General features: G+C 39.2%; 1 protein-coding gene and 1 non-coding gene across 3 annotated transcripts in view; one reads left to right on the top strand and one right to left on the bottom strand.

Moving 5' to 3' along the window:
• The first annotated feature begins 16229 nt into the window (after positions 1–16229).
• The window catches only part of LOC145977799 (uncharacterized), a 513473-nt gene continuing 501857 nt past the window's right edge, over positions 16230–27845 (top strand). For both annotated transcript variants that reach the window (XM_083110089.1, XM_083110092.1), the window contains exon 1: positions 16230–16530. The gene's annotated coding sequence lies outside the window, so the exon portion shown is untranslated. The remainder of the gene's footprint in view (positions 16531–27845) is intronic.
• TRNAN-GUU (transfer RNA asparagine (anticodon GUU)) lies at positions 20707–20780 on the bottom strand. Its single transcript has one exon. It is a non-coding gene; the product is annotated as a tRNA-Asn (tRNA).

Raw genomic sequence — 27845 nt, forward strand, 5'->3', positions numbered from 1 at the left:
CCCGGCGTTCCCTGATTTAAAATTTCAAAAATACGTAAATGCTGTAAATATAAAATAAATCTTGACTAATTGCATATATGTTTGACCTTCATGGCATTATAATAGCTATTTTTTCGCGATCCGCTTGCAACGCTCCACTAACAACACCGTTCCAGCATTTTTTTTTTTTATGCCTTTCCTGCCTGGACGCCGGGCAGGTTCGGCGTAAAGAACTCTATATTCTTTGCTGTCAATCTGGAGGGAAAGCTTGGACAGGCTTGGGGATCTCTACAACACGCGCGCACGTGATTGGTTCACGTGACCCTTCCTGCCTTCTGAAGCAGACGACAGCGGTAGAATTCCTACCCGGTTCTTCGCGCTCGTGCCACTGGTGCTATGTGATGCTACAATACGCAATATTGACTGACGTAACTTACCAAACTCAAATATGCAATTTCTTAATGACCATTGCATTGTACAATTTATCGCACGAACAGCGATGTGTATTAAAAACTAAAAGATCAACACAGTTTTTGTCAAATAAGTTGGTGAAGTCCTCGTGGTAGAAGTTCAGCCTGTGGCTCTACCACTTAACATGCAAAACTATTATTTTTTCGTTAGTATCTAACTGTTTAATATTGTGTCAATGGAAATGTTTAGCATTCATTTGAAAACTCTTAACATCGAATCGTCTGTGGACAAAATTATTTTAAAATGTTTATTACAATTCCAAGGTGCAATAAACAGTGATCTGAATTACTAATCAGCACTGTTACGTCAGTAGAGTGTAGGATAGTTGGATCATCCACCCACCTCCGTGTCAGAGTGTTTTGCACAGCGCGCCAAGACGATCGAATCCCGGCTTAGCACGGGTGTTCTTTATGAGTGTCCCTTCAACAACTTCATAAATATCATCACTCATATTCATATTCGCAGTTGCCGCCCCCCACTGGTTTTTCGCCACTTTTGTCCCTGCACTATGCTAAACCTTATCCGGAAAGGTAAATGTACTATCTTTGCCCCCCTTGTTTTGGAACTCATTCCATAATAGCCTAATGATAACACCATTAAGCAGAGGCGTGGCGTGCACGTAGCCGCTGTTACCGCAGGTAACACCAAACTATATGAATTGAAGAACCCGTCTTAATATATTATTACGTACATAAACTGGTAATATTGTCGTAAAGTAAACATTGCAGACTGACATTTTTTCTGACACCGGCAAAAGCGAAGAGGACTGATCCGGTACCCTCCACAGGCAACATGAGGAAAGGGCCCTGAGCCCACGCAAGGAAGACTTCGCGTTGCGGCAAAGACTGACCGCGGGAGGAGGAGGCGGGTTTTTATCATGCTTGTTTAGCCGGCGCAGTTGCCGGTGATCCTTACCGGAAACATACCAGTGTTGCCATATTCAATTGACAGAAAAGAGCTAAGTCGCCTAATCGGGTCTATCTTACTCTGAAGGTGTCCAGTCACACTGGGGAACGATGGCGCAGTGATAGCGTCGCCGTCTTATAATCAAGTGATTCCGGGTTCGATACCCGGTGGAGGCACAAGTGGCTCGGATCCAACTTTAAACTGTCCCGATTAGCATTACTGTTCATGAAGTGGACTTAAATCAAAATTTAAAAAAATCAAATCACACTGGGGCAAAAGCAAACTACCGTAACGCAACTCCCATGCTGCGTTTGGGATCGAACCTAGAACCTCTAGATTTAATTGGGTGATGTAGCTATTCCTCATTCATCTCTCAAATGGTTATCACTCGCTTGGCCTGAATGTGATAAATGCAAGAGGTTACCTTTTAAAGGAATGGCGATAGAAATTAGCTTAGATTAAATATCGGTTTTATACTCTCCATGACTGAACCGATATGGATTGGTTAAGGAAAGGATATCACTTGCCTTACAAATATATGGAGATTGTTCCTAGCTTGTCCTCTCAACTATCACTTGTCTCTTGTCACACACCATCGTCCAATAGTCGTTCCCCACTTTGCTCCTCTCTCACAATCCGTAGTCCTTACTCTCTCTCGTATTCTCGCCAACTGATCACACCTCCTGACAATTCCAGCACTCATGCCACATACGACTTCCAAGTCAATCACCCGACCTTTGCCTGATTACTTATTCAGCATTCCTATCTCTGTTTCCTACTATGCTAAGAATTTATACATCCTACCCAATACCTTGGGTACGATACGCTACTAAGTGATATTTTGTATTTACACTAAATATCAGCGATTATGAAAGTCCTCTTTGTCCTTCTTCGACATCATGGGCGAGAAGGAGAGGAGAGGGATGGGTATGGTCAAGGGGTCCGCTGTCCTTCTAAAAATGTCAACCTAAAATTCTATATTTCACACATATAATATTATTTCGGTTACAGGAATTTGTGATAATTGTTGATAATACTGATTGAGATTGACATACGTTGTCGCAGGAATGCAATAATTTCGGATTGAAGCAATGTTTTTGAGGTGGTAGAACTGTTTTCGGGTGAAAACAATGCTTACAAGCATAATTTCCCGATTGTTATCTTAGCATGCTCTGAAGTGTCAGGTGTCGCAGGTTCGAATCCTCAGCAAGAAATGGTTATTTCAATGTTCGTTGTTATTATTTTACTTACATAATTATAAAAATTAATAATTACATACACAAAGTAATAATAATTTTATTTCAATAATTCACCATGCATCCTCATCGTCACGATTATCCTATAAAGCGAAAGCCTTAAAGGTAGCAAAGGACGTAAAATATACGAAATAGTAGTGGTGTCAGAAATGAGATTCAGTGGATTTAGCGATACATGGGAGTGGGAGTAGTTAGGAAACAGATGAAGACTACATCTACTCTACATACGTCTTATTTGAAACGAAAAGTTTCGCGATTTGGGCAAATCTGGTTTCAAAAGAACTAAGATGGCAACATTAGTAGAACTGGACTTCTTGCAGGTTCCGAGGAAATATTGGGGAAGGGCAAGGAGGGTGCTTCACGTGTTACAAAAGTAAACAACGGTTTGTGGGAGGGACTGTGCAGTGGGAGTTTTGTGACTGGTGTCTTTCGTCTTTATGTTGTTTTCGGGCATTGTCAATTAATTAATGGAACTTGCTCCGAGTTCCGAGGTGGCGGGTTCATCCTATCTGGACAGTGTGTGTAATCGTGCGATAGAAGATATTTTGAAGCAATCTTTCGGTTCGTTATTTTGCAGAAAAATCGAAATTATGGCGAAAGGGAGGCCAAAGCCTATTTTGAACGATTTAAAAACCAAGTCGTCTGCTGGATATGACCGACATTTCAATGTTTCGTGGTATAACGACTATCCGTGGTTATGTGGATGTGTGCAGTTGTCGAAACTCTTTTGTTGGCCATGTACTCTATTTTCGGGTGAAAAAAAAACGTGTCGAATTCAGATGTGGATAACATGGACCATGACCATGACGCACCCAAAAATTCAAATTCAAATGAAAAACTTCTCTTTATGATAGCATCATAGAAGATTTTTGATTTGATTTGATTGATTTTGCTTCGCTTGTGCCACTTTTGGCTAATTTGCGAAGATGGGGATGAGTGATGATATGATTAAATTGATGAATAGACTTCACAAACGCCCATGCCCAACCTAGGTTTCGAACCCGGGATCCCAACATCATATAACTATTTTCAAAGTCGGATTGATCTGCTCTATAAGTAGCCTTCGATGTTACTGTTAAGTATCAAATTACGTATTATTGTGTCAACAACCAATGTTTGCTATTTCACTTTAGTCCTTATGTCAACATTTTTTTTCCTGATTAATAACTTTACCAAAAGCTAGTATTGAATTGCATACGTACCAGATTAATATTATATGAACTACTTGGAAGACATTGGGGGGGGGGGGGCATGAGGTGGGGAGGCGCCCAAGTCTCCCTTAAATGTCCTACTGATAACCGGTAACACTTTTAAAAATCCACGCCACGCCACTGAGTTGTTGGCACATCCCGGTAGACAATGTCCTTCAGCTTTCCTCACAGGAAAACGTCTAACGGTACCAAATCTGGGGAACGAGCCGGCCATTTGACAGACCCTCCACGTCCAATCCAACGATTTGGAAATGTATTTTCCACACATGCTGTAGCGCGTCTTGCACTGTGAGCTGGGCACCCGTCATGTTGGTACCACATGTCCCTCCTTGTCTGAAGTGGTATGTCCTCCAATAGTACAGGCAGTTCATGTTGTAAAAACTGTATGTATCGGTCAGCATTCAGTGTCCCTTGTATAAAAAAGGGCCAATGAGATGTTCACCCACTATACCACACCACACGTTCACACTCCATGGGCGCTGGCGTTCCACTTGGCGAAGCCAATGGGGATTTGTCACCGACCAATAGTGCATGTTCCTTAGGTTGACATTTCCATGATTGGTAAAAGTTGCCTCGTCAGTGAAGAGGATACGTGACAAATCGGGTGTGTCGTGTCGTAACAACCATGTGCAAAACCGAACACGGTCCACAAAATCATTCCCGTGAAGTTCCTGATGGAGGGAGATATGATATGGGTGAAACTTGTGTGTGTGCAGAATCCGCAATACACTTCGCTGACTCATCCCAGCATCCCTGGCAATTTCACGGGTGCTAACGTGCGGATTCACAGCAACAGCGGCGAGAACATTTGTTGCACCTACCTCACCTGTAGTTAGCTTGTTCCGCACACGTGCTCGTGGTGTTACACTTCCGGTGTCTCTTAATTTAATAAATAACATACCAAACGGACATCGAGATGGCTGTCGTCTGTCCGGATATCTTTCTGCGTACACACGGTAGGCTTCTGAGGCATTCCTTCGGCGTTCCCCATAAATCAGGATCATGTCCGCTTTTTCTATGTTTGTGAACACCATAATCTTCGCTCTTACCACTACGACTGCTTGCTATGAACTAACACGATCTCGTGGACCTGCTATCAAAACTTGCTCTGCGTAAAGGCAGTTCTCTGAGGCACCTGAGAAGTTTTACATGCCGTGGTACTGACGGTCAAGTGGGCCATTTGTTAGTTTGTTTACATATTTTCACATGGCCATATCTTCGTTCCTATGTGCAGTAGATGCATGAGACCAACGGCGTTGTGTTTCTCTGCGTGTGCTCTTTTATATTATGCATGTTATTGTATATCGTTCCATTAAAAAAAATATGACTTTGCTCCAGATGCCCCATTTGTCGATATTTTTCGACACACCCCATACCTCCGATTTACGAGCCCCATTTGATATTATTGTTTCCCGCAAACCTCACATCGCTACTGTTTCTGGTTTCTTCGCTATTTCAGGTGGTACTTTTAGGTGCCTCGCGCGGTATATCGAGAGTACAGAACTCCCCGTAAGTAATCAATCTATATTGTACTGTCTGACCCTACAAATTTGGGATGGGCATACGAATCACAGAATCAGAATCCGAATTAACCGAATTCTATTGGATTCGAATTTCAAATTCCGAATCTTAATTATTAGATCTCGCCAATCCCCAGATGGTCGGCAGCTTGGGCTGCAAGCATCGGCGGCGCCAGGATTAATCATCTAGGGGTGCTGAGGGGTGCGATGTTGAAAATAAAGGAAAATGAAATATGCAGCAACCTTTAGCTAATACATCAAATATGGATCAACTGTTAGTAGGCATCTGTGATAATATGCCAATGAAACTGAAGAATACTATAATGGCTTGCTTCATTTTCCCTTTATTATGTCGTCCTCCCCGATGGCGCAGTGGTAGCGTCCTCTCCTTGTAATCAAGGGGTCCCGGGTTCGATACCCGGTGGAGTCACAATTGGTTCGGATCCCACTTTAAAACAGTAGATCCAGTCGCAATTAGCCTTACTGTGCATGAAGTGGACTTAAAACAACAAATCAACCAACCAACCTTTATTATGTCACAACAACTACATGTTTGGAAATTTGATTGATTGAATGAATTATGTTATTTTACGTCGTTTTTCTGCCAATTTTGGAAATTTGAAAGCGACAGCTTTTTGAAGGCAGTCCAAGGGCCGGCGGAGGGGAAGAGGGGGGGGGGGCTCGAACCGTGCCGCCGCCCAGAGCGGCAAATTTTCAAGGCGGCAAAATTTGAAGAGAAGAAAGAAATATGCCTACTGAAAACTTGAAAGTTATAATCTTCTAATATATAAAAATGGATGTATGTGTGTATGTTTGTACCGGCATAACTCTCGAGCGCCTGGAGCGATTTTAACGAAACTTGGAACACGTATCACTTGCCTTCTTGAAAGAAATACTGTGGGGTAAGACACCCCTGGCACCCCTAGGGGTGGGGGTGGGAGGGGGTGACATGTAAAAAAATCGAAAACGACCGATATTAGTGTGGAATGAATAGTATTCGGGGTCGCTAAGATGAATAGTGACACTCCCAATGCCGTTCAACTCCACGTTCATCACCTATCGGGATGGGGGGGTGAGAGGGGTGAAAATTATAATGTCAAAAATGACATTGTGTCGAATCCATGGTTTTTGGAGTCGCTAAGCTAAATGGTGATATTCACGATGACCAAACTCGGTACGCATATGACTCACAATCTGGAAATAAATTCTGTGGGGGTAAGACACCCCTGGCACCCCTAGGGGAGGGGTGGGAAGGGGTGACATGTAAAAATAATAGAAAACGAACGATATTAGTGTGGAATCCTAGTTTTCGGGGTCGATAAAATGAATAGTGACTCTCCCAATGCCATTCAACTCCAAGACACCCCTGGCACCCCTGGCACCCCTGGCACCCCTAGGGTTTGGGTGGGAAGGGGTGACATGTAAAAATAATAGAAAACGAACGATATTAGTGTGGAATCCATAGTTCTCGGGGTAGATAAAATGAATTGAGACACTCCCAATGCCGTTCAACTCCAAGACACTCCTGGCACCCCTAGGGTTGGGTGGGAAGGGGGTGACATGTAAAACGACCGACATTAGTGTGGAATCCATAGTTTTCGGGGTCGCTAAGATGAATAGTGGCACTTTCAATGCCATTCAACTCCAATATACCCCTGTCACCCCTAGGGTGGGGGTGGGAAGGGGTGACGTGTAAAAATAATAAAAAACGACCGATAGTAGAGTGGAATCCGTAGTTTTCGGGGTCGCTAAGATGAATAGTGACCCTCCCAATTCCGTTCAACTCCAAGACACCCCTGGGGGTGGAAGTGGAGAGGGGGTGACATGTAAAACGACCGATATTAGTGTTGAATTCATAGTTTTCGGGATCGCTATTATGAATAGTGACACTCCCAATGCAGTTCAACACAAAGACACCTCTGGCACCCTAGGGGTGGATTGGGAAGGGGGTGACATGTAAAAAGACCGATATTAGTGTGGATAGTTGCCATAGTTTTCTGGGTCGCTAAGATGAATAGTGACACTTTCAATGCCGTTCAGCTCCAAGACACCTCTGGCACCCCTAGGGGTGGGTTTTGGAAGGGGGTGACATGTAAAAATAATCGAAAACGACCGATATTAGTGTGGAATCCATAGTTTTCTGGGTTGCTAAGATGAATAGTGACACTCCCAATGCCGTTCAATTTATGTCTTCTTGCTATTGAAGGTGGAACTAAAAATGTTGTTCATAAATTGTTGTTAAATTTATATTCTTTACATTCTCATCTGTAAGGTATATGTTATATATAGACGTATTCTCCCAAATCTCATCTTTACATTGATGTACGATGCAGATCACAATTTTGTTTCACAATAATTAAAGCTACCCCTTCTGAAGGGAAAATGCATTGAATTGGATAGGAAGAAAACACGTTCTCTCGTTTGAAGACTCAGTCCCGGCGCGTCGTCTGCTGTGACGTCACACTACTGGACTCCATACCGACCTTGAAAAAAAGTGCTGAAACTGGACTGGCTACACTGCATTGAAGCGACTCGAAGCAAAACGATAATCAAGACGTTCAGCTGCATCAAAGTTCCGTTACTATTGTACACTTTGTCATGCTAAAAAAGTCCATCTGCAGCATCCACAAGAAGTTGGCCTCTTCTCCTCACCCGAGTGATTCCGTGATGACTATGGAAATCGGGTCCTGACAATCTCGACACGCCATGTTTGCCCACGTGGGAGGTTTTAACTGCGTCACATCCGGTCCGAAGATTGGCGTTGGATAACCCCTACCTGACAAGCAGTTAAGGTATCCGAAAGTTACCTGTCCGTTAACCCTTCCCCTCGAGTTTTTGATGTCCATATTTAAGGCACTTTGACCTGTGCATGGATCAATATGTATCAGGCCTGACGCGTTTGAAGGTAATGAGTTACTTCCAATTAAATGTATGCTCCACATAATTTAAAGAATAAATAATTTTAGAAAGTTTTGCAAATTTCAAAATTTAGATTTTTATGTGAGAAGTGCCACAACATAAACTTCTTGACAACCCCCCCCTAAAAAAAACGACTGGGCGGTGGATAAAATTTGTAACGAAATAGGAGAATTATTATGTATTTCATTGCAATTATGGTTTTAGAAAGTAAATAGAAAAATAGTTCTTCTAGATGTTCGCTTATGTGGTCTATCGGATAGAAGGGTCTTATGAAGAATATAATACTAATAATATACTGATTTAGTACTAGTTTGTAATAGTTATTACTGATTAAGTTACAGTAATGATAATGATAATATTGTTATACTAATATTACTACTTTACGAATGTTACTTTCAGGGTCTACCTCCCGAGAAAAAAAATTGGTGACGAACATATGTTGTGCAAGAATCTGCTTTTATTATTTGTTTTCTAATAGTAAGGATATATTTACATTTTTTGTATATGTTATTTAGAGGTGAGATCGAAGCATTGTCCTCGAGATCGAGACGAGAATGAAATTAGAGTTCATATATTGAAATGAGACCAAGAACGACACTCCATTCACGAAGCAAGACGAGCCTACTAAACCCTGTCTCACCTCGGCACCGACCCATTTAATACACTAGATTGCTGACTGTTAAATGCATGGCAAACAAAACACTAACTACTTGATTTTAAAATATCGGCCAGTTGAACGATACTTTATTTAAATTGAAAATAAATAATGCAATGTGTGGGGTAGTTTCAGATCAGTAGTTTCAGTGAAGAAAACGCATTAACACTTTTATTTACATTAGTAAAATTACTTCTTAAAAGTCAACTCTTGCAGATAAACGTGAATATGATGAATAACCTTAATGATCCGTTTCAGAAAACTTTGAACCACACAAATCAATATCCTATTTGAACTGGCCGCTAAATTAGAGTTGAATTAAAATGTCTACAATAGCTGTAAAAAAAAAAAATAGTGAATTTTTCATTATAAGAAAACGAAATGAAGAATAATTTTCAGGCAATTAAAATTAAAATTAAATTATAAATTAGATACTTTAATCTTTCCAAAGAAATAGTGTAAAATTCTATAAGTACGTAAACAGAGAGCTCAGTATTTTCTGTCCTGGAAAATAGTTCAGTTTCAGCGCACGTGTAGTCTTTGCTTGCCTTTACAACTTCATCAAGCTGCCGTGTAAGTTTGGAGCAAGCATTTTGTATTCTGTTCGCAGATAAGAAGAAGGCACGTTGCGAGATGTGATATGCGTATCGAATGCTCTTTCAGTCGGGATACAAGCTATTGCAAGTTGCTTTGTCCAGTACGTATTTGGAGCATGATGTGTTGGGGGGAAAGTTTGCAGCAGAAAGGATATGAATCTGTATACATTCATCGAGTTTCCTGTCCAAGGGTATTGTTAACAGTAAGGAAGTTGCACAGGGCAGACAGAGGGCGTCACCTATAAAAGTGAAAGCCTGAACTTTCGGTGTTACATTGCATTCTGTTGTGTTGTTATTCTTTTGTTACGTCACAGTTTACCTCTTTTCTCGTCCTTTCAATCAATCCTGCTTTGATTCAGGTACAATATGGTATTTTTGTGGAACGTTTTCTATGTGATAGACTTTTTGCCGCAGCAGCGTACCCGGAAGGGGTGTGATGGGGTCATGCCTCCTTTGACCCAGCTTTATAAAAATGCAGAAAAGAAGGCAAATCTAGAACTATGAAGTATATGGCATAATCAGCCTGCATGGGTGTTCTTTCTGAGTGCCCCGTCCAGTGGCGTGCACAGGATTTTTGACGGGGGGGGGGGGTTACGTATACTTTTGTTTAGTAGTTAACCGTCATTTTGTCATCTTTTCCTGCCTTGGACATTCTCTTTTTTAGGAGAAATTTGAAACATTAAGAAATGTATTTAAAACCTTTCTACCAGCACTGTATATAAATTTCATCCCGATTGGACCACAAGTTTTTTTTATTTATAGAATATCTATAATGTAGAATATATTATTTTTAGATTCTAAAGTATACGATATTAGTGAAATATCTGTTAGGTTAAATTAAACATGGCTTCCGTGTGTCTAGAGTATTTTGGCGTGAAAAATTAAGCGCAATTAATATTTATTCCAGATTAGAATTTCTGACACACCTGGACTTACAGTGGATGTTTTAATTATATACCAGTATTTGTTTACCATATTCACTGGCGTACGCAGAAGGGGGCTGATTGGGCTACATAACTTCTTTACGTGCATGTACGAGGATAATTATTTTCTTTCTCTACTCAAGAGACCAGGCACGTAGCGGAGGGCTAAGGGGGCTGAAGCCCCCACCGAAATCCTACAAATACCTAATTTAAATGTTATTTTTATTGTTAATAACATATATAAAGTTATAACCACAGTAAAAGCTACATTACATCAAAAAAAAGTGCAGTGTATAATAGAGGAACCAGGTTATGGTTTTGGATCCACAGCTTCGAAAATTTAAACAGTGCGTTTCTCTGTCCCTTGTGCACCTGACGGCGGCCTGCTTGGCAGCCCGCCAGACGGAAACTCCCGTCAAATCGCGTGTGATATCTCCGCTATGGAAACAGCTAGTTTCGAAATGACTTCAAGTTCTCAGAATTACAGTTACGATTACATTCAAAATAAGCACGTTAATTGTTGGAAATATTGTCCTCGTGCATCCACACATTTAGTTTTATTTGTGACAGGTCACAGAATATAAACTTCATGAGTAAAATTTACCACTAACTGTTAAAGCCTTATTTTGAACGATAGTGTAAAAGTTAATACCAAAATACAATAACTATGATTTTCAGTACACTAACTGTACAAAATATAAGAAAAATAATGGACAACAATTGTGTTAGATATTCACTGATACGGCGGATTGAGTAGCTAAGTCAATTTATGTAATAATTACAATAAATATGGATTAAAATTGGTAATTAATAACTTATAATAAGATTGTAAAATAACAATAATTATTATTGTCATTATTATTTGTAAAATATTTGGGCATAAAAGGGATGAGGAGTCAGGTTACATAATTTAGAAGTACACAAATTGTATTCATGTCCAGATATTATTAGAATAATTAAATCAAGAAGACTTAGGTGGAAAGGCCATGTGGCATGAATGGGAGAGGAAAGAAGAGTTTACAGGATTCTTGTTGGGAAACCTGATGGTAAGAGACCAGTAGGAAGACCAAGACAAAAATGGAGGGATAATGTTGAGATGGACCTAAAGGAAATTGGTAGCGATGGAAAAGAGTATATAGATCTTGGTCAGGATAGGGACAGATGGAAGGCCTGTGTTGCTGCAGCCGTGAACCTTCGGGTTTAAGAAGGCTAGAGAGTTAGTTAGTTATTATTATTTGTATTAATCAAGTTTTATGTATGGCTTGAGCCCCTGTACAAATATTTCTGACGACGCCCATGCTGATAAGGGACGATCCCCCCCGAAATAAAATTCTGGCTATGGCTCTGCAAGAGGCGATAAACAGCACAAATATGGTGCCAAAATGAAGGTGAGGCCTGCTTTCCACCCCCACCCCTGCTAAACGGCCATTCCATGGTTACGGGTGCGACATTTAGAAGCAAGTTCATAAGACATTTTAGTGTTTCATTACTTATTAATGAAAGATAAATGGGTTATACAATAATAGAAAAATACAACTCAAAATTAGCAATTAAATAGAGTATGTAGAAAAATAATGCAACATCAGTTTATTTGATTATGAATTTTTGAATGTGTGGTTTCGGGTGCGACAATTTTCGGAAGTGCCTTTTGAGGGCATTTACAAATTCTTAAAACTCTGTGAAAGTACGCCAAAAAAATATGAAATATCAAGGAACAGGAGTATAAAAAAATGACAAATATACTGATGTTATTTTTGGAAAGTCTTACACATTTATTTTAAAAATTAAACATTTAGCAGGTTACGGGTGCTAAGTGCTTGGTTTCGGGTGCGACAGCGTGTGATTATTTGAACTTCTAAGCCTACATTTAACACACTTTAATATACAATAATCACTTTTTAATAACAATCATAGTTTTAGAATCATTAATGTAAAACAAATATTAAAGAATATAACGTATTTTTTTTAAATTTATGCACTTTCGAAGACCAATATTTATAGAAAATTTATAATAAATCCTTTTTTCTCCGTTATTACGATAGGTTTAGGCAATATTTCTTTGATTTGTTCAAAGTTTACATATGAAATGTCTTTCTCGTTAGTTTCGAATAGATTTTGCTGTTTTGAGCAAACATTGACCTCCCCATCTTTTCCATCCATGTCGCTCAACGCCACTGCTGCATATCTGTACACATTCGTTTTCTTTCTCTCTGGTGGGAATTCCACAAGTAGGTAAGAACCTTCCATAACGTTTTGTGCATTTACCTCAATTAGGTCTTCGTCATGTCACTCATTACTTTCAAAACTTGTATCTGAGTCTGAGTAAACATCATTATATCTCAGTCTAGGTAGCAATGAGATAGAGGCTGATGGTAATGTATTAAACTCTGAATTCCTGATCCTGAATTCTGAATTAGGGGTTCGTCCATATCTGATTTTGGTGAATTTTGCGGGCTCCAAAAAATGACTCGATTGCAGATTGGGTATTGGTAGGCTTACCATACGTCCGGGATTAGTCCAGACAGTCCTGATTTTTTAGAGCCGTCCGGGGTGATGTCCGGGATTGCAAAATGTCCGGGGATTTGAGAATCTGAACATGAAAATAGCTACCGGTATAGAATATTCACGACCAAAACTTTGACCGCCAAGGATCGATTATACCTTTTCTGATTTACAAGAGAGTGCACAAGTTATTAATGCAATTGTAAAAGATGCCGTAAATATTGATGACCTATTTGATGAACAAGGTAATTCAAAACCAAAAGGTAGGTTGTGGTTCACGTTCTGAAAAAGTACCAGATACTATTGAAGAGAAGTGGCGAGCAATTTTTAAGGTGTTTGAAAAGACTGATATTTCACGTAACAACATTTCTAAAATGGTCGAGTTTGCTATGTCTTTGCCTGAAACATCTGCTCCAGTTGAGAGAGTATTTTCAATTACGGGGAATATTTGGTCTGCAGAAAGCGGCAGACTTCTAGTATCCACTGTTAAACATCTGCTGAATGTTAAAATTAATTCAGAACTTTCATGTTGTGAATTTTATGATGTTATTAAAACAAACAAGCCATTTCTGAAAAAAGTCATGTCTCGTGAAAAGTACAACTGAGTCAACTTAACAGATAATGCTACCTAGAACAGAGAGGCTTCCTAAACATCAGACAATGTATTATTCAATTAAACATTTGAAAATTTATTGATTGATTTTAGAAAATAATGTTAATATTTTTTTGTACAATTTATAGTTTAATGTTCCAATAAAATGTTAAGGCTTTTAAGTAATTTCAATTTATTTTTGTAGAACAAACTGAAATTCAGCAGTAACGAGTTGATCGCGAATATGTCCTGGGTTGGACCAAAAAAAAATATTGATAAGCCTAGGTATTTGTTTGATACGTCCCACCTTGACGTCATTTCTTCAAACTTTGAAATTTCTTCTATTGGCATGTATTTAATATTTATTCCAGAAATGATTTTTTTTCGCACAATTGTAAAACTCTTCAGCTGTGTTCACGTTTCCATGTCTTGACTTTACATCTAACCAAACTTTGTGTTTTAATATGATAGCCTATTATGATTCGTACATTATCCGTCCATAGTTTGAACAAGTCAATACAAAATATATGTAATTCATAAGTTAATTAGCTTCGAAATTGTACAAATATATTACAGGGCTAGATATTAAATAAAATTATATTTAAAAAAGTCAAAAACATCGCCAATAGATAATGTCACACCCGAACCCAAAGTCATTCGAGCTCGTAACCAGAGGTATGTTGCACCCGAAACCGCCAAAAATATACAAAAACCAAACAAATATGAACAAAAATGATGCGAATAGTTTAGTTTTTAAATATATTTAGAATAAATACAAGGATGACATTTTGAGGTTAGAATATTCGAAGTTATTAAAACATATCGATGTTTCGGGTTTCGGGTGCGACATGAGTACAGCTTCCAACTACATATATGATAATAACGTAAATGTTTTCCTTTTTTAGTAAAACAAACATAACTTATGTTGCAAAGTAATGTGTTTACTTATTGTTGCAGGTTTCTTATTATTACTTTCATTGATAGCTGGAAAATGTTGCCAGATGTAATGCGCAAATTTGAAATTTTGCAAGCATGCAGGGTTGCCATACTTCAAGTACGATTTTTTTAGAAAAAAGATAAATAAATACATGTTTCTTACTTAGTTTAGAAAGTATGAATTGTGTGGATAACGAAATCGTAAAATAAAATGGAATAGCATTAATTCAATTGTTGATGGCCCAGGCCAGGGGCGCCGACTTGTCAAAATTATTGGGGGGCTCTGATCACTGAAATAAATTAATAAATGACTCACTCTCTCCCTTTTTTAAGTTTTGGCATCAGTGTTCGGAATCTCATAAAAGCTAGGGGTGTGCGGGATCCCGAAAAGTCGGGACCGGGATCGGGAAAAAAATTTCCGTCCCGATTTGGACTTCGGGAAATGATTTCCCGACTTTTCGGGATCCCGAGCAGTCGGGAAATGCTGAGTGCTCATTTTAAAATGTCGTTATTTCTCGACTTTTTCTGCATTGTCAATTTCTGGAACTTATCGCAAATTGTTAGTTTTTAATCCAGAAATCACTTAAAGTGAAAATGACGTGTAGAATTCGAGATTTTCAGAGCTTCGGGAAATTTCGAACATTTCCCGTCCCGAAAATTTCCCGACTTAGTCGGGAAATTGAAAATTTTTCCCGTCCCGCACACCCCTAATAAAAGCCCATGAATTCCTCAAAAATATCAAATTTTATATTCACAGTTCGAATGCAGAATATTAATTGTCCACGGATGGATATGTCACAAGTTTCGTCAACCATAATAGCAAAATATTCCCGACTTTCAATATCTGCTACCACGGAGCGCAAAACATCTCCCTAATATATCAATGATCTAGTTCTGAATGTCATGTGAGAGCCATTTGTAGCCAGAATGTCCCATCCACTACCCTAGTTCATGCACATCGTCTTTTGAAACTCTTCTTAGTAAACATTTTAACAATACTCATAATTACATACTTAGTATATAGTAATAAGTCATGTGTTTTGCTGTCTCTGGTTATAGCCTCCCCAAAGTTGATGGTTTATCGGTCTCAGCCCCCCCAAAGTTGATGGTCTAGAAAATTTCAAATGTGTACTTAAAGTTAATTTCATGTGTCACAATTCAGAGTAAACTTTACAAGAGAAGCAAAATAATACATCAGATCCTCTTAAGCAAAATTATTTGGGGGGCTCTGCCCCCGCATCGTTAATATTGGGGGGCTCGAGCCCCCCCCCCCCCAAGCCCCATGGAGTCGGCGCCTATGGCCCAGGCTCACTTTACATGGAATTGCCGTAAATCTATGCTGAGATGAGTATCGACGCAAAAGTTCTCAGCCACGTAGACATTGCAGCGACAGAAAACGAAAACACTGCCCTTGCACTTTTTCCCTACTAAAGAATGCTACAAGTTTCTTTTGTAAAGCGTTGAGGCAAAGCCTTGACGATGTCTATCTATTCTCTTCTGAGGAAAAGAGGGAGGGGGAGCTTTTTCTTTGTTTGCGAGACAATTGAATAACAATTCTATTTCTAGAATGCAGACCTCAGAGGCAGTCGGGTTGAAAAAAAGCTGAGATCGAAGGCTTTTAAATCTCCTTCTCATCAGATGTAGTATGTCAACCGCACAATGTTTTGATGACGTCACAGGCCGACTGCACAACAGCGCCACCACCACCACGTGCGACGGTTTTCGGCTTTACAGGAACAAGACCAGTGAAGGGAAAACAACCCTTCCTAACCGAGGCGGAAAGAAGACGAATTATTCGACTGAAACCGGAAGATATTGTCGAACTCCTCCCACTTTCACATACTGCACGTAACAGTACCTCCCCCTTCCAACATCATTCGTTCGGATCTGTGGCAAGTACGTGTGAGATTTATCATACTGTGGTGTGCGGATTTCATGTCATTTAATGCATCAATCACGGTGAAAACCTTTCGACTTGATAGTGCATAAGCGTATGTCTGTTAAAACAACATGACTGTGTGTAAAACCAGCAGTGAACTCCATTTGGGATATTGTGATTTCAAGGTATGTTGTAACTTCATTATTTTAATAAGAAATTAGACGTTTGTAGACTGAGGAACGAGTCGACGATTGTGTTTTGTTGTACTTGTTCAGTTGTTCTACGTTCCCGTGACAATTCTTATGGCCAGGACCAGTTTAAATCCTACCCTTCTTGTAGTTAGTGTATTTTAAAGATTTTCAGAAAGTAATATGTGTCTATAATCGTTGCACATTACTGACAGCTAACTATCGAACTCGATTAGAGTTCAGAAAGTTACCATTACAATCATAACTATGCATTTGTTCATTTGTACTGCAGTTGTGCATGTGCATGATGCACAACCCAACTGCTTTTTAAAACCGGTTTCTCGAGCAAAATGTTATAGAGTTGTGTATTGACAAGAGACCTTGCTGGGCTGGTGTGTTTGATTTTTAAATGTAAGTCCACTATATGCACAGATAGGCTAATCGGGACTGGACCTACAGTTTAAGTAGGATTCGAACCACCAAGTTCTTCAACAGGGAATCGAAACCGGCACCCCTTGATTACAAGACGGCGGCGTTACCACTATGCTATCGGGATGCCAGATTTGTCACATCATTTATTAAATTTTTAATACATAACACTAGTTTTAAATTGTATATATATTCATATGTAGATGTGCAAAAAATTAAACCAATTGTGACCATGCAAAGTTGTTTTAATAAAAAAATTGGGGGAGTTTTTTGTAATGTTAAAGTAAAATTTCCTCCAGAAACCATACAACATTTTGGGGGAGCATGCGGAAGTTTCGCAATGTCCATTGCCCCCTCCCCCGCCTTTCATGATGTTCGGATTTGTTAAAATTTGAAAATATCACTCACTTCAAAAGCCAAACATCCACTTTCTAGAAGCTAGAGTATGCCTTATATTCTTGCATTGTTAGTGTGCACAGGCTTATGTAGTTATTGTGCTGTTTCAGTGTTCGATTTGATAGAGTTTCAAGATTAAGTTTGTTTTGAACTCGTGTCTCATGCATAAATAAATGTAACTAACAATTCGATTGTATATATTATGTTTCATAAGATAAGGTTATTGGTTATCACTTCCAAGATTACATTGTGTTCTAGCGTGAAAGGGTTCCAGTAAGCGACTGCCACCTATTGTTCTCTTTTTGATTTTGATAAAGGTTTCAATCTTGTATATGAGATATTGTGTTGAGGTGTTGTTTTCTGGAGATTGCGGGGGGGGGGGCTATGTTCCATAGAGCAAAATACGCCCTTTTTCCATGCTGTTTCTTGCCTAGTTCAAATTCAGATAATTGTGATCACAAAATCTTGTAAAAGTCAACTCCTTTTTACAACCGGTTTCTCGAGCAAAAGTTATACGCTTGCATATTAACCAGGGGCGTAGTTAGGGCCCAGGTTGTGCGTGTGGGGGAGATGGGGGGGGGGCAAGTTTGAGTTTGTGTCAATACTGGTGTTGGAAGTTTATATTGCGCTCGTACAGTCAACGGCAAAGATAAAAGTAGGCAAATTGTCCATCGCTATTTTCATTATTGTTTATTCTACAGCTTACGTTGTTTTAAGGAAAGGATATCTGTTGATTCGAAGCATATATTGTCCTCTTTTTATCGACGTTTTAATTTGAATTCATCATTATCACATTGTGGGAAACAGACTGAATGAAAATTGTGATGGACAATTCACCTACTGTTTCTTTTGCCGTTGGGTGTACGTAACGGAACTGTTAGGTAACTACTGAACATGATTTTTCCATAAGTGAAGAAACGTGATAGCGTTATTTGTCTCGTTAAGAGACAAAACAAATACATGTTGGGTAAGAGAACGAACCTGTGTACCTAACCTAATACAAATAAAATACAATAATGTATATAGAATGGGCAAAGCCATGAATGGTTATTTCGAAATACGTAGTCTTAGCAGTCTACCTGAAATAATGTAAATTTTTAAGGTCACAAGTAAGGTACAGTCACCGGCAATACAAATGGGACATCTAGATCCTAAAATACTCGCTTCCTTGAAAGGCGTTATGTGTGTTGCCTAACTCTACGGCGATAAGTTGATTTTAATAGTAAATTTTCAATAACAAGTCGTACAACCGCTGTAGAGTTAGGCAACACACATAGCGCCATGTAGGAAAGTGAGTATTTTTGTATGTAGGTGTCCCATTGTATTGCTGGTGACTGTACATTTTTTTTCTGGATGCAGCTAATTTCAAACAGCCATTCTTTTCTAGTAAAACTTTTGAAAATAGACTTTGTAAATTAATATTGCATCGTTAACCGAGAAACATAATGAGCAGTGTCAACAAAAATCAGTAACCATAACCGATGTTCTTTTTGCTCTTTTCCGTTCTGCGCATGCCAACTTTATTGTCATTTTTGTAGGCGATATACAGGGTGTTCCATAATTCCCTCCGGTAAAATGGGTTCAATCTGGTGAGGATACCTGAACCCACGTGCTTCCCAAGAAACCCCACAATTGATATCACAGACCTAATTCTTTCCCTATTTCCATAACTTCACCACCAATGGTTTATTGGATGACATGCCTGGTAACAGTGGCAATGATGACAGGAGGTTTACAGTACGACAAAACCTCTATCAATCAGAATTGAACAACAAAATAAGTATACACCCCTAAAGAAATACAACGTTCACCTTATATTTTGCATAAAATGTGAAGATTCTGTGAACACCTCGCTCGGATGTGATGGGACCAAACTCGAACACCCTATCCCACTTTAGACAGGAGAGGCATTCATACGTATACTCGGAATATTCCACAAATTATTATGGAACTTTGTGCATTATAATATTTATGAACCAAGGCCATACAAATAGGCACACATCATGAGATATATTTGAATTTGCAAGATAAAGTCCGTAGACTTGATACTCTAGATGATTTGCAAATTAAACACACCGGACAAAATGTACAAATGACCCTCTTACGTTCCCATCACCACTTCCATACTTTGTCGTTATGCAATCAGATATGCACTCAAGTATTTACACCTGTTTTAGCTTATGTCCAGAACGCACGTGACGCCTCCCACCTGGAAGAGATTCTTACAGATTAGAGCACAAATAAGACACACTGGGTGATAATATCTTTTGGAAGTTAAAAGTGAGTATTATATGTGTTTATTATTGACAAACAACGTGAAATTTATCAAGCGAAATTCTTATGTATGTATTTCATAAGTCAAAATCATAGCACGTGAGATGTCACACTTTCGACTTGAATTGCTTATGTACTCTATTGTACATGAGTTATGATAAGGTTCTTGAAAATCAACATTGAACATGGCTCACACAGTTGGGCCAGAATACCATTACTAATGTTCAAGTTAATCTAGACTGTATAAACGATTATCTCGTTTTCTCTCTATATTTGTTTCTTTCTCTGTCTCTCTATGTCTTTCTTTATCTCTGTCTCTCTATGTCTTTCTTTCTCTCTGTCTCTCTATGTCTTTCTTTCTCTTTATCTCTATTTCTTTCTTTCTCTCTCTCTCTATTTCTCTCTTTCTCTCTATTTCTTTCATTCTCCCTTTCTTTCTCCCTATTTTTCTTTCTTTTTCTTTCTATTTCTTTCTTTCTCTCAATTTTTCTTTCTTTCTCTTTCTTTCTCCATTTTTCTTTCTCTCTCTATTTCTTTCTTTCTATCTCTCTCTCTCTAGCTTTTTCTTTCCCTTCTCTCTCCCGCTTCTTTATCTCGTTTTTACTCATTCTCTTCCTTTTTTACTTTCTCCTCTGTCCTCTGCCGCTTCTTTCTTTTTCTTCTGTCTCTCCGAGTGTTTGTCTCGTTTCTGTATTTCACTTCTTTTCTCCCTTCCCCCCTCTGTGCATGTCTCGCCTGTTCATGTATCTCTATCTGTCTCTCTCTTTCTGTCTGGTCCCGGTGGAGGCACATTGCACATTGGTTCGACTCCCAATTTAAACTGTAGGTCCAGTCCCGAGTAGCCTATCTGTGCATAAAGTGGACTTAAAACAACAATTCAACGCAACTCTTTCTGTCTGGCTCATTAATTCTCTTTCTGTCATATTTTTATTCTATTTCCCTTCAAACACTTCTTTCTTATAATTAAATATGACATCAATATATCTAACTTAAGAGCACAACTTTTTGAATTTGACCCAGTTGGAAAATTTCCTACCCCTTATGGCTCTGTGTGAATATTAAGAAAAAAAATAACGCCCCCGGGTGGACTCGAACCACCAACCTTTCGGTTAACAGCCGAACGCGCTAACCGATTGCGCCACGAAGGCTGATACCGTGTGAACTCTACAGAGCTATGGCATACCCGTGAACGTCACTAGCACGTCACCATGATACAGAGATAAAGTGAAAACAAATGACTGTCCCACCGAACTGGATGCCAGATGATATATACTAGAATTACCCTCATAACGAATAAGGATTGTCTTTAGATATCTTGAAAGTGACCAGATTGCGGGATGGGCGTGGGCAGGATTTTTCCCAGGGGGGGGGGACAAAGGAGGCATTTCCCCCCATAATAGTGATGCCCCTCAAAATACACTGCTTCAGTCTGAAATTATCACGTTCCTTCAATGTACTTATAATAATTAACATAAATTACTAAATTACTGTGACTGAAATGAAATTATGTGTGAAATATATAATTCTTAGGTGGACACTCTTTTCCCGGGGGGGGGGGAGGGGATGCGTGCCCGGACGTCAATGGACTGCGGGAGAATAACTGAGCTTCCAGACCGAATCGATAAGCGACGTGTGTCTGTGCCACCGACCTTAATAATAAATGCAGCCTTTCTAACCGAGGGGACACAAGCTGTATGTATCGCTTGTCGCCAGGACAGGGCTGTTTTGTCAATTGCGTGTGCATCGTGTCACTTTGGTCTGTTGTTCGCGCATTCACCATGGAAGTTTTGCTTTAGACTCAAGGGGCCTGTGTCGCTTGTCCCTTCGGTGTGAGCCTTGGAATCAAGAGGTCCCGGGTTCGATTCCCGGTGGAGGCACATAGTGGTTCGGATCCCACTTTAAAGTGTAGGTCCAGTCCCGCTTAACCTTACTGTGCATAAAGTGGACTTAAAACACCAACTCAATCCAATCCAATCCTTCGGTTCATACCAAAGTGACAAGCAACAAGCGACACGAGCCTAAGCAATCATTTACCAGACATTCGCGAGCAACAGACCGAGGCAGCAGTCGCGTCGCTTCGGTTCGAAAGGTTGCATTCATTACTGATGGTTCGTTTCACGTGCCGCTTGTCGCTTTGGTCTGAAAGCTCTATAAGCCCCTTGTTTTCTTATATTTTCTACCAAGGCTATTAATTCTGAAGAAACGTAGAATTCTAATGTGACCTAGAGTTTAAAGTGTATCCGAACCACTGCGCTCAGATACTTGTAGTATTTGTTGAACGTAGAAGCTAGCAAGAAGTAGTGTATTTGGATCTGCCAGAAACTACAGACAATACTCGTGTTAGATGTAAGTAGACAAGGAAAACTCTGTTTTAAAAATGGCTACGTGTATTTATTAGTGTTGTTCATGGACGTCCGCAGAACTTTTTCTAGGTAGGGGCAAGGAAGGTATTTTTATTCCAGGGGGCAAACAAGGTACATTTTCCCCAATAATAGTGTTGTTCCCTCAAAAACATTGCTTAAATTTGAATGGCTGAAATGTAATTATATGTGAAAAATATATAATTTTTGGTTGGTTTTCATTTTCCGGGGGGGACACGGCCCCTCTTGCCCCCCTTCCGGACACCCATGGTGTTGTACTGTACTACATGCGATAATTCAAAGAGCATTTGTGCACAACATGGTGTTTAGTTGTCGTAGAAGAGATTATAAAATTTTCCGCCATCTTTGTCATTGGTACAGTGTATCCAACTGATGAACAGAAAAATGTTGCGCTTTTGGGCAAATAGGGTCAACATATGATAAGCCCATTTTCCCTGAAAGAGGTTTCTAAATTAATATGTGTCCCTACAGATGGGGAAACACAAAATAATCGTTAACTTCGTGGAATGGGGAGAAAATGCAGACAGCGATTAAGACTTTTAGGGAAAGGTGGAACCAACTACATGCCGCAGAACTCTAGAAAGTTCCTTATTCTTATCTCCAAAGAATAACACAGAGTGGCCAGGACAAATCCCTGAGAAAAAAGGGGATACTTTGACCGTGGAGCAGAAGGATGTACCGGTATTGCAGCTACTAAAATTATGTTCGTGTGGTTTTTATCTCGGTGAGAAAGGTTGCGTTAATTTGCCAGCACGCTCTTATCATCATCATCATACTCAGAGTCGGAAAATATCAGTGATGAAGGAAACAATACTCTTTGTGGGTTCTGTAATATGAAGTGCTAAAATAACATCCCTGTTTCTGTGAAATTGGTTGATTAGGTACAGTGGCAAGAAAATCTAAAGATGGTTAACACAGGAAATGTGTGACTACACAAGGGAGAATAAAGTTTATTTGTGGAAGATGTGCGAGCAAGAGATAAGGTCCTCCACTCTAAAAATAAAGTTTGTATTGGAAATTAAAGACTGATAATGTATATTTCAATTGTAGTTAACTGATTCGTTTCAACCCTTAGATGTGACCCGATTCACCCAAACTCTTAAAGATGAATAGGGTCATGCAGAGGAGAAGTCTAAATGTTACGGGCAAAAAAATAAGAGAACTTAACAAATTATTAGTTAGTGTAAATTATAGTTAAAGGATCGCTTTAATACCATATTCCCTATAATTTGAAATTTGAATGAAATTATATGAAATATTTACATTGTTTTAGTTTTTGAACCGATTCACCCAAAATTACCCTATGTTATAATATTTATATTAATGGGCAATATGAACAAATTATAATGCTGCAAGACATTTAAAAGCCCAATCTACATAGGTAATGTAATAGAACAAATTTAAATTTCTTTCATTTCTCTACAACGAAACTTTACATTTTCTTAATTTTACTACAACTGAGAACCACTTGTAATTATATCCGTGACAAAACTTGAAGATATTGCACCAATTATGTAATGGTCTTTATCTAAAACTTCAATATGAGTGCTCTTTTTTGCTCTTCTTCATAAATTCTTGAAACATTCTTCGTCAGTACACTACCATTACCATTTTGGGAACATCGGGCACCAGCTACAATAACAATACTACATAGAAGATAGAAATGCTACAGGCGCTATAGTTAGGTACAGCACTAATGATAAACATTAATGATCCTCTTCAATAGTGGTCATTAGTCTATTAGAAAAGTGTACACGGAACAATTTCACATGTATAATATTGAATTCTCATTGGAAATTCTCATTAATAAGTATTTTAATAGCTTAAAGTATCTATTTGGTTTATTAGTGTTCATTAACTAGATATTTTTCATTGTGAATTTATATATTCATGTTTTATTTATTTACGTCACCGTTGATATTAAATCATTATATCCCATTCTGCCATCTACTGCCAGAAACTTGCGTTATTGTTGCTGCTATGCTTACTTAGAATAGGATCCGAGCCATCTTCAGTATATAATTTATACCAATGCGACTTTATTTTAACCGGTAGATTTAATGTCACACCACAAGAGTAACACATGAATTTCTTAATTCTCAGATATAAAATTTAATTCTGAATTTCCTAATTTTTGGGACAGTTTCTCTTTCCTTAATTATTTTGTGCATATGTCGCATTCGCATGTTTTTTTTGGGGGTTGGCTAATGTCTGGGTCTACCTAACTATGCGCATGCCTCTCTCGCTGTGTGTGAAGCGTGCGACTTCCGGGGGACATAGCAAAGGACACTGAGTACCATAGGCGTGCGCACGGAACGGGGGGGGGGGGGGGGAGGCAAGAGGAATCTTATCACCGTTATTAAATATTATGTCTTTACAAAATTAAGTACTTTCCAGCCGACGAAAGTTCCAAGTAACTTAGGAGGGGAAGGAAAGTGCATTATTTCGTATGAAATTGAACTATCGAACTTCGTTCTTTAGCAAATTTCTTGTCATTTACAATCCTACACACTTTATTTGTAAGTTGTGTTACCTCCATGTGTTTGCAGAATAAATTACCCATACATTGGAAATCAGTAGCGGCGATTGGTTGACAAAAATGGGCAAGGGGGGGGGGTTAGCTTCTCCCTCCACACTCCCTTAATCTCCGCCCTGTTGGAAATGAATACGCGTAGTTGTTTTAAATCTGCTGTACGGAATCATGTTTATATGTAAACTAGTCTCTGAACCACAGAGAGGGGAAATAAAGGAGCGGAATGGGATGCAAAGAACATTAGTGCCACGGAAGTTTGAATTCTTCTAATATAGTCGTTTTTGGTGGGCCCGGATCCGGCACACACTATATACGCCCCTGTTCCGTACCCATCAATACAATAAAACAGATGAAATGGCGTTTTTTTCTGCAGTTGAACCTTTATCCAGCTTTGCCCCACCCCCTCCCCTAATCAGAGGGTCTGCGCACGTCTATGCTGAATACCTGAAATACTGAAGGAACCTAATTCACACTAATTTGTACAACTTTTCCTCATTGACTTTGTCACGATTAAGTTGGAAATATCTTAGACCAGCGGTTCTCAAACCTTTTTTTCTCATTGTACCCCTTTAGTCGTAACTAAACGTCTAATGTACCCCCACCACAGTGGCGTATGCTGAATCTAACACCTGGACTAGCTCGCTATGACACCTGGTCCTAGGCTATGGAGGAAGGGAGAAGATAGACTCATTCTTGACGTTTTCAAGGAAGCCACGTCGCCATCCCAGCGGTAGTCAGGTTGCAAGCTTATAAAAAATCAGGTTGCCAACTTCTAAGAATTCAGGTTGCCAACTCATAAGAATTCAGGTTGCCAACTCCTAAGAATTCAGGTTGCCAACTCCTAAGAATTCGGGTTGCCAACTCCTAAGAATTCAGGTTGCCAACTCCTAAGAATTCAGGTTGCCAACTCCTAAGAATTCAGGTTGCCAACTTCTAAGAATTCAGGTTGCCAACTCCTAAGAATTCGGGTTGCGAACTTCAGAATCGCCATTTTCTTAATTTTGAAATCAGGTTAATCACGCAGTTTCTAATCGATTTTTCTTCAGAATTTTACTTTCTAGGCTTCAGGCTTCGCAGATAGCCTAGCTGGCCTGGGATATACGCTCCTGCCCCACCATAGGTTTTCTCCAAATAGTGGGTTTTGGGGATTTTTTTTGGCTGCTTGATTGGTGGGGCGTTTTTGATATGTTGGAGGCGTGTATCTGCAAGAGAACGAAATGGCATTCGGGCTGTATGTGGAAAGATGGTAAATCCTACGTTTATTGTTTTATTGGATGTTTCTACGTTTAAAATCTTTATGAATAGTTATAGAAATAAAAATGTGAAACACCTTCTAGCAAGGTCTTCTTCAGACACTGCACCAAGTACAAATGTAACAAGGTACAAAAACAGGACGATATATATACACAAACATTACTCCCCTCCAGACTATTAAAAAGTTGTTCTGGAACATTCTAGCAGGTGGCTTTCCCTTGTCAACTGTACTTTCACCTAAAAGGCTAAACATATTTACTTCCATCTAGAATGTGGTTGGACTCTTTATCTAACGCTCTTTTTCCTTCATTCTTCTTCCTTCTCCTCTCCTCTTTCTTTCTTGTCATTTCCACTCTTTCTAACACCTTCTTCCATTCTTTGTTTAACTTCAGTCCCCCATTCCAGTTCATTGTGTCTTCTTCACCTTTCTTCTCTATTTCCTTGGCTTCCTTCCATTTTCTCACTAGTATTCTCTTCTCCCTTCCTATCTGCTTAGCCTCATCCCACTCTATGTCATGTCCTGTTAAATATCGCATTTCTCTCTCTCTCTCTCTCTCTCTCTTAAGTCGTACATCATCCCTATGTTGTTTCAACCTGTTTTTCAGCCTCTTTTTCGTTTCTCTGACATTCTTTACATTTCACTTCGTAGATAATCCCTTCCTCCTCTTCTTCTCTGTTTTCCTTTTTCTTGTTTGCATTCTTTGCTATTCTTAAGATGCTTCCCCTTCCTTCCTGTAAGTTGTAATGCCCGCTATTGTGAAGAAGACCTTGCTAGAAGGTTGAAACGTCACGTTTAGTTTATGTTTTATAATAAAATAAATTACTGCCTTGGTCAGCATATTGAGTTTTTCATACCATGGAAACAAGGCTTAATGGTGTTAAAAAATTAAGGAACAAAAATAAGTTTGTAAACAAACTGTGAAGCACAATTGTGGATTTTTTAAAATTGTAAATCCTCAGAGTATCTAGTGAGAAGAATGTGTCTAACACAGTTTCTTGATGTCTGGTTGTACACTTGAAACATTCAAACGGAGCATCGGCTCCAAATTTAGTCTATTATAGATTTCTAATTAGTATTTTATTTAAAAAATATGTGGAACAAATATAAGAGTGTCAGTGACAAAATCAGCCTAATTTTCCTGTTGAGTGTTAATGCTTTCAAGTATGAAACAATGAAGTCTGCTCTACACAGCTGCAGCAAAAATGTTGTCTTGTGGGTATTCTCGACATTTCTTTTCCGCACAGTTTGAGAACCTCTGTCTTAGACAATTGCAGAACATCTTCATCAAGTGCTCGAGAGGTATAAAATATAAAACACCACACAAATAACGGGAAGGTGACCTTATTGTTTGGTACTAATGGTACTGATTGGGCTTTAAAAGGATCAATTTTCGCTTGTCACGATCGCCAAAGAAACTTCAGCATTCCTTTTTCTCATTTCTCGGCACGTTAGCGACATCTTTTGAGACGCAGTACAGTTGCTGTTCCTTGGTCATGTGGATTCTGTCACGGTCCTTTTGCTGCGTCCTCCGAAAGGGTTACTGGCTTCATTGTGTAGGCATCAGCTTCTTTTTTAGGTGAAGTGGAATGTAGGAGACAATTGAGTTCCACATGAACAACAGCGACCTCTTACGGTTTGGTGATTCATGCAGATCCGAAGATCCGAGAGAATCAAAACCTTACGTAGTGGTGACGTCGTCACCTTGTAATCAAGGGATCCCGGGTTCGATACTCAGTGGAGGCGCCTAATGGTTTGGATACTACTTTAAACTATAGGTCCACCTCCGATTAGCCTCTCTGCGCATAAAATGAACTTAAAAACAAACTGAAACAAGCAAACAAAAACGTATCGGTGTTGTTTAAGTTGTGTTTACACCATTTCACATCTCCCCGATTTGCAGAGTGGTAACGTCGTTGCCTCGTAATCAAGGTGTCCAAAGTTCGATACCCCGTGGATGCAAATAGGGGATCGGATCCTACTCTAAACTGTAGGTCCAATCCCGATTAGCCTATCTCTGATAAAGTGGACTAAAAACAAAAAACTC

Source organism: Lepisma saccharinum, chromosome 23, assembly GCF_977018435.1.
Source record: "Lepisma saccharinum chromosome 23, izLepSacc3.1, whole genome shotgun sequence".
Classification (NCBI taxonomy): domain Eukaryota; kingdom Metazoa; phylum Arthropoda; class Insecta; order Zygentoma; family Lepismatidae; genus Lepisma; species Lepisma saccharinum.